The sequence below is a fragment of the Nannobrachium achirus genome (assembly GCF_963921795.1).
Source record: "Nannobrachium achirus genome assembly, chromosome: 17".
Lineage (NCBI taxonomy): Eukaryota > Metazoa > Chordata > Actinopteri > Myctophiformes > Myctophidae > Nannobrachium > Nannobrachium achirus.
The window spans coordinates 52562001-52570987 of record NC_137824.1 but is presented as its reverse complement, the minus strand read 5'-3'; positions in this window follow the sequence as shown (position 1 = coordinate 52570987).

Below are 8987 nucleotides of genomic sequence, written 5' to 3'. Positions count from 1 at the left end.
CGCCTGCACACACACACACCCCCCCCCCCACCCCACCCCCCCGTGTGTGTGTGTGTGTGTGTGGGTTTGTGTGTGATTGTGCATGGCCTGAACAACAGCGCCCCTCCCTTAACATGTGTGGTCACAAAAGGTACTGTAGGCTAAATAGATATAGATACACCATAAAAATGCTAATATACAGCATACGATTTGTGAAAGTGACAAACGGGCTTCACAGTTATGTCAGGTGTGTTCATATGCTTATGGTGATGCGATTTCAGATCAATTGCTCCAGCCACTGAGGAGAAACGCTGTGACAGACACTCACTCAGACACTCACTCACTCAGACATTCGCAAAATTATAGTATAGATATGGCTGAGTTCGCGACTCTAGTTGCAGGTAAGCAGAGGTGCGGAAGAGGAAGTTATGATAGCCCGCAGGGCTTATATACACTCGGGGGCGGTGCCCTCGTTTGTGATTGACAGCCCTACCGACAAATGATATTTCTCGTACGGGAGCTTATGAGTTTTACTCTGTTGCAGCGCCAGATGGCGCTGTTATCCCAATGGGGGACCTTGTCTGGAGGTATGACAATAAACATAGGTTTCTTGGCACACATTTTCACGATTTTTCAAAAATAGCAGATCTACAAGCTCGCAGCGCGGCACTCGGTGCCGCGCTGTGAGCTTGTATATCTGCTATTTTTCAATAGTTAACATTCATGGGGGGCCCGCAGTGAATCCTTGTACCCAGGGCCCAGAATTTGGTGTGACGCCCCTGCAAACAGAGGTCAACAGTCAACACACACTAACAATGCTTCTGTGATATTGCACACACACTTGGCTCCGAGAACATTTTGACATATCGTTCATTAAAGATCATGATTAGAGAAATCCTCTCTGGATGATGTCATTGCAAATTCTGTCAAAAAAAAAAAAGGTTCCTTGAACAGAGCGAGCCAGACCGAGCGTGGAAACAATGAAATTAACAAAAAGGAAAACCAAGCAAAGTCTATAAAGGGGAAAGCATAGCTACAGCTGTTAATGAGACTAATTGCATCCTGCTGTAAAGCGAGTATAGAACGCTCTGGTGTTCAGCATGCCTCCTGTGTCTTCTGGGTGGACTGTGGACTTGTATGCCAGATAGAATGGGCTGTGATAGTGTATGGTTGTTTGTGGGTGATAGAGGAGAGAGGTTTTTTTTGTGTGCATTTGCTTATGTGTGTGAGAGAAATAATTGTTATTGTGAAATAATTGTGTGTGCGCGTGTGTGCGTGTGCGTGTGTGTGTGTGTGTGTGTGTGTGTGTGTGTGTGTGTGTGTGTGTGTGTGTGTGTGTGTGTGTGTGTGTGTGTGTGTGTGTGTGTGCGTGCGTGCGTGCATGCGTGTGTGCACGCGTGCGCACACCTGCATGAAGCGTGTAAGAGAAAGCAAGAACGAGAGGAAATTCATCCAGGGTGGCCCAATTCTCACCCTTAAAAACGTTTCCATTAGAAACACAATGTGTGAAACAGGAGGAAAGCCTCACGGTCTTTTATATCGTTTGGAACCGCTTTAGAGAGCAGATGCATTTCAGCGTTATTATTAAATAAAACAGACTGGAGGCTTCAAAAACCCAAAGCCTTCACACACGGCGCTCACAAATGAAGAAAGCAAACAATGCCACGTCTTTCAGTAAGTTTGGTACCGAGAATTGGAACAGAGACTTCAGAAGCATCGCTGCAGTATGGATTTCAGATATCTTTATTTTACAGTAGAAGTTGATGGATGTTACAAATCAAATGTGGGCCCTTAGGGGTCTCTGGCACATTGGCACAGCATTCTGTCCACAGTATCGCTAATGTAAGAACAAACTTGATGCACCACGGTTATTTCGTGAGAGCCAACATTATTGGTTGGAGTTAAAAGTCCTGCCATTGTGCATAGTAGTACTAATGTGTGTACACACGTGTGTGGACAGGGGTTAACATAGTCCTACTGTGACAGCCAAGATGATTCGCTAGGGGTTAACATAACCCTATTGTAACAGCCAAGATGATTGGCTAGGGGTTAACAGCCAAGATGATTGGCTAGGGGTTAACATAACCCTATTATGACAGCCAAGATGATTGGCTAGGGGTTAACATAACCCTATTGTGACAGCCAAGATGATTGGCTAGGGGTTAATATAACCCTATTGTGACGGCCAAGATGATTGGCTAGGGTTATCAGTATCACAGCCATTTTGTAAAGCAGACATGCCGCTTACCGGGAGAAGCGGAGAAGAGAAAGTGTGCACTTTGCAAGTCACTCTCGATAAGAATGTTCGCTAAATGCCTAAATTGTCAATTGTACACAATAAACTGGGGTTATCGTGATAACCGTGTGGGGGCAAACATGATCGCGTGAGGTTAACAAATCCCTGATGCGAAAGCAAATATGATTGGTTGAGGTTAATATCACGATACAGTATGTGAGCACATCATGTAACATTGCTGCTCTGGCGGTGGCAGCTGTGAGGGAATGACCCGGTCTTTACAATGTGTATACGTTGTCCCCATCCAACCTACATACGTATGTCTCCCCTGACACAAACCTGCAGACTGGCCATTAGCCCTAAACTACTTATGGCAGCAGAATCTGAAAGCGGACCAACAGTCGCTGTTTTCCTTACCAGGAAATTATATTATATTATTCTCTGTTGCCTCTAAAGCAATAAACAGTACAGGCAGATATTAAGCTGGAAAGCCAAGAGTATGGAAACAATTATTGTTAGGAAAGAGCGAAGGATAGGCTTTAAATCTATGTAATATATGTTTTGATTCTAAATGGATTATTTTGGGTTTAAACAATAAATAGTTTTGGCCGTATAGCACAACAGCCAGATTGTGAGTTGGTCAGTGTCATTCCCACAAAGAGTCTTTCTTTCATTTTAATGCAGAAATAAACACTGGATTTGAAATAATTTTGTCTGGGGCTCTAATTCCAATATACATTCTTGGTGAGATACTGTAACCGCTGGCCTATGGACGCAAATTCCTTACGAGATAACTGTCAGTTTTGATAAATTGCTGTCAGACGTCAGGCTTTGGTCTCTCCAACAACCATCACCCATTTATCAAAACACCATTTACACTGTACAGTATGGGGAGAAAAGTGGTTTCTCCAAGTCAAGAGTCAGCGGTGGAAAAAGTATTCAAATGTTTTACTTAAGTAAAAGTATCAATACTGCAATATAGAAATACTCTGTTAGAAGTAAATTACTGGAATTCAAAATGCACTTTAGTAAAAGTACAAAAGTATTGTCATCAAAATGTACTTAAAGTACCAAAAGTAAAAGTACAAAATGTTTGAAAATAGCAGATCTACAAGCTCACAACGCGTCGCGATGCGAGGCGTTGTGAGCTTGTAGATGGGCTATTTTCTAACAGCCTAGGTATAAAATAGGGGCTAAAGTGGTTCATGTATGTTTTATAATATTATACATTCATAAGTGGTTCATGTATGTTTTATAATATTATACATTCATAATGTATATCTGCAAAGTGACTAGGAACTATAGTTTTCAAATAAATGTAGTGGAGTAAAAGTACAATATTTGGAACCGAGATGTAGTGGTGTAAAAGTAAAAGTACTGGAAATACTCAAGTAATACCTCAAAATTGTACTTAAGTACGGTACTTAAGTAAATGTACATAGTTACTTTACGCCACTGTCAAGAGTTCACACTGAGAGGACACTGAACACATTATGATCACTGGTAGGAGTCAACGTAAGGAAAATGTGAACAGCTTCTCTCATTGCAAACAAAGAGACCTTGAATTACCAAACCCAACCAACTACCAAATTAACTCCAGTGTCCAAAATGTCATTTCAAATGAGGCAGAACATTCATAAAAACAGTAATAACTGCCCATTAGTTGAGAAATGGTGCAATTCTCGACAGTGCTGAGGTTTTATTAATAAGAGCCAATTCATCCTGAAGCGTCCAAAACCTGGTAGACTATTTTTATTCAGTTTCACATGGGAATAAGGACCACCAGACAAAACTAATTGAGATCCCCCCCCCCTTCCCCCTTTCCTTTTTTTTGTGTGTGAAGGAAATAATTCCCCAGACACCTTTTTTTTTCTTCTCTCTCTCTCTCTCTCTCTCTCTCTCTCTCTCTCTCTCTTTCTCTCTCTCTCTCTCTCTCTCTCTCTCTCTCTCTCCTCTCTCTCTCTCTTTCTCTCTCTCTCTCTCTCTCTCTCTCTCTCTCTCTCTCTCTCTCTCTCTCTCTCCTGTTCTTTGCATTTATTTAGTTAAGACTGACCCCCTGTGGTTGCGAATCAGGTTTCTGTGATCCCTTCATTTCTAGCAGAGCTTCCTCCAAAAATACACAAGATGGAAGTCTTCCTGTGTTTCCCATCACGTCGCTGAGGAGGAGTTCAACACAGAAGGGAATCACCTCACCCTTGAGCTGACCGTGTATTGGGACACATTTAATGAGCCATTTAATGAGGCATCTGAAAACAAACCAAATCATAGGATGTATATTCAGGTATGTACTGTATATTCAAATAAAATATATGTTAAACATAACTTATGTTGGCCTGGGCCGCTGGCGCGGCGGTCCAGGCACCTAGGCTCAGTGTAGCCTGACAGCGTGTCACGGGTTTGATTCCCGATCCGACGGCCTTTGCTGCCGTGTCACTCCCCATCGCTCTCCAAAATGTCCTGTCAGTCTACTGTCTATCAATAAAATAGACAGTAGAAATCTCACTCTTTCGAACGACCGTCATTTAGACAAAGGAGCATCGGGAGGGTTAGCGACTCACCCCACGGAGGTTAGGGTTAGGGTTGGGTTTGGGTGTCGAATAGATGACACGTAGTAACAGCGAAACGCTCCCGATATTGGGACTTTCACAGTAAGAACGGTGACGCTAGCTGCAAGGCCACCCTGTCGCTGACTCCAGCCCGGTGACGTTTGTGTATTCAGGGCAGCGGCAGAACGGAGCTGCAGGCCCAGTCGGTGTCTACAATTGGCCCGGGACAGAGCAGACAAAACCAGTGCAGCCTTCGCTGGAGAAACGTCCTACCAAGATCAACAAACAGAACCAAATACGCAGGAGGAAAACAAAATAAGCAAGATGTACGGGCGGACATTTGCGGCCTGTCGCTGTCTCGCTGAGGGAGAGTGCAGCGGCCTCATAGGTAATCCCGGGCAGCCGCCTTAGGAAATTGACGGCTAAGAAAAACAGCTTCGCGGGGTTGGTGAAGTATTTCACTGATGGTTTATCTCAAGAACCTGGTTATGGTTTGATATTATGATAATTGGATCAATATGCTTTCAATTATTGCCGTGAAATGGGAAACCGCGTGTTTTGGCATTAGCCACCATAGTTAGGGGGCGCAAACTGAGTCAGATCCTTGTCTTCTATAAACAGGAGGAACGCACGAAGGGGCCAATCTTCTAAGCCCTGGTCAAATCCACCTTATAGCCACCACATCGCACATTTATCAGTTCTGTGAAGAAAAAAAAAGGAAAGACCTAATCCAAAGTTTCTCCTAAATCCAAATGTTAAACGGCACATGTGAGTCACTCTGTAAAGAATAAGAATAGATCAGATCCATGCAGCCAACATGTAATTTCTAAGGTATATCATTCAGGGAGCAAAAGGTTGCCAGGGGATTTTCGACTCGGAAACCCTTTTCGGATGTGCTTCTCATTTCTGTAAATAGTTTATGGTGTGCAGGGGCGTCACAAGGGGTAGGAAAGTGGGACTGAGTTACTAGGGCCCAAGGTGGTGGAGGGGCCTTAATTGTTTTATGCTTTAGCTATTGAAAAATAGCAGATATACAAGCTCACAGCGCGGCACCCAGTGCCGCGCTGCGAGCTTGTAGATCTGCTATTTTTTTTAAAGTCGTGAAAATGTGTGCAAATCTTGTGCAAATATTTGTAACTCAAATTTTGCTTCTGGGGGGGTCCCTGGAACTCAATATTTTGAGATGGGGTTCCGTCACCCCGTGGCCAAACACATACCATTTTGGGGGTCCTTCACATGAAAAGGTTTGAGCACACACTGACATAGAAACATAGTTTCTTTCAAAAGATTCAAAGATTTTCATGATTTTTCAAAAATAGCAGATCTACAAGCTCGCAGTGAGCTTGTATATCTGCTATTTTTCAATAGTTAAAGCAAAGGGGCCCCGCAGTGAATCCCTGTACCCAGGGCCCAGAATTTGGTGTGACGCCCCTGATGGTGTGTGTGGTTTTAGGATCTTTAGGGTGGAAGAGGCCACCTAAGTTAAGTTCTATGTAAAAAAAAGGGCACATGTGGGCTGTCTCCTTTTGTGAGGAAAGTGAGTGGTCATTTTGCAAGATGTTCATAGCATGTATATTGCAGTGTTAATGTGCAGTAAACTGTCAAAGTGTAAACGTTTTTTTTTTTTGGTTTCAGAGTTAAACTGACAAACTCTGGATTTAAAACTATTATAAAAACAATGGGTCTTTAGTTAAAATACAGCTGTGATATTTATCAAGTGGAAGTGAAAAAACAAGAGAATCCCTATAATATATGGGTGACATCTGTGCATATATTATTTGTACAGATGCCATTTTTATTCTCTTAATTCATCTAAAAACTCACGTGTCACTCACGGTAACATGTCCTTGGTTGGAACTCCCTTTGGTCCGACCACCTAAACCTGACCCTAAAGCCCTTGCACACAGGACAGTTGCGTTTTTTTCGTTTGCGGCATGAATAAAACGCATTGGATTTGGTGTGCAAGGCTGTGCGGAATCGGCGCTGCGGATCCAAAAAGGAGTCATAAAAGGAGTGATGAGTTTTTTACCGCATGCGACAAGACGCACGAATCGAACTGGTTTCGATCGAGAAAAAAACGCACAGCGGCAGCCACTCGTCGCACGGCTAATTCGGAGCCGGTGTGCATGAGGTCATAGAGAATCATTGTTTTCTTAAAAAAAAATTATATTGTCCGTTTTATCCGTGCGGTTAAACGCGCCTGTGTGCAAAGGGCTTTAAGCCTAACCTCAGTAAAACTAACGCTGGTGAATGCTAACCTGGTGAGCAGCTGCCGACGCTGGTGAATGCTAACCTGGTGAATTTTAACCTGGTGAATTTTTACCTGTTCCGCCCAATGGGAGTTCGAACCATGGGGCAGTCCCCATCATGGGGTGTTGAGACATTGTAGATCTGCTATTTTAGTTGAAAAGATTTAATAAATATATTTAATTTTTGAACATTTTGGTCAATAATAACATGTTTAAAGTGGGTAAAGTGCATATGCTACCTTTTGATTTTGAACGATAAACTATCTCCCTTACCTTTTTATACCTCGGTCTCTCTCTTTCTCTCAGCAGAAACGGTGGAAGGAAGCTATGTGGTCGACTTTGCAGTCTTTCTCACAGGCTATTTCCTTCTATCGCCGTGCTGCCTGCCTGTATTGCAATGGTGACCTTTGAACCGTTCAGGAAGAGGGGCTGAGGTTTGAGCTATGGCTCCTGTAACTCGCCGGGTCCATTTCAGTTCAACCGTAAACAAATAACTCACGGCCCTGTATGCTTTGAACCCGACTGCTCCCCAGGATCCAGAAGGTTAACACCACCCTAGCTTTGGAGAGTGATCTATAGTTTGGCGTTGTGTCGTTTTTATCGGGCCCTCTGCCCCTGAGGTCACGAGGGGTCATTCGAGCTGACCACATGAAACCTTCAGTAGTCAAGACAAGCTTATTTCCCCTGGTCCTAACCCTAACCAGGGCATTAAAAGGGCACTAAAAGACTGTGGTTCTTTGGCCGATCCGAGTTAGACAAGTGACAATCACCGGTAAACTGGTATGAACTCTATATGGTTCGTTGGGAATCATCGTGCAAAAAGCAAAAATTAGCCATCACTAATGCTAAATGAGCAGGCAGCTGTGCGGAGTTTCATAAGTCTCGGACAAGTCGCCATCAATCAGCTTAAACTAACAACGGTTTGCTTTATGGTAAATGGGGACTATGTTGCATGGGTTTCATGCTTGCCAATCTGTACATCATTTTGAAAACAGGATTTGGGGGGCCTCTCAAGCTCTGGCTAGAGATATCCTCAGAAGAGCAATGAAGGTGCAGATGACATCCTGGTGTATCCTTCCTGACACACACATTATATATATACTGTATATATACATATCGTTGTTGTCGGGTGGAAACCTTCTATGTCCAAAAAATGAACTGCGAGGCGTTGGGTGCTTGTAGATCGGCTGTTTTCGCTAGTTTTGTGCGACAGCCTTGTATGAGGAAGCAGGGCTTTACTTTAAGAAAAAACATACATTTTGGCGATACGAGGTTTCTGCCCGACAGTGCCTTAATAATCACCTCATGCGGACTGATGATGCATGTTTTAAAGATACTGCTGGAAGTTTCATATTAACCGAGCACAGGTCTCCACCAGGTCAGGCATGTAATGTGTTTTACATAAGTCGGCCTCCTGATGGCGCTATAAAAGGCTGATGTAAAAAATGCAGCGAAAAGGTTTTACCTTGGCCTCTAAGGAGTGCGCATACAAAGTTTGACACTAATCGGTGGAGTTATAGGTGAAAACATGAATCGGCCTGTTATAGCGCCACCATGAGGCTGATTTGATTTTTCTTAAGTGGCATTTATTCCTCTGCCTATTGGGAATGTGCATGCACAATTTCACCAAAAGCGCACACTGCGTTCAGGATTTCAGGCATTTTATTCAAAACTGACCAATCCTGCAAATTTTGAAAGCCAGTTTTAGCCAATCAGGATGGAATATGGAAAATCTGACACATCCATGTCGATCACATGACTGTAGAGATACTGTCTACTGATTTACGTGATTTTTGGACAAAATCTGTAGGAGTACTGGCAAAAGTTAGTTTTGCAAAAGTCGGCCTCCTGGTGGCGCTAGAACAGGCCCATGTGAAATATTTGGGGCAGAGGTTCTGAATTGGTGTCGAGAGAGTGTGTGTGCACAGTTTGGCAGCGACCGGGCCAACGGCGCCGGAGATTAGCTGGTAACGGACA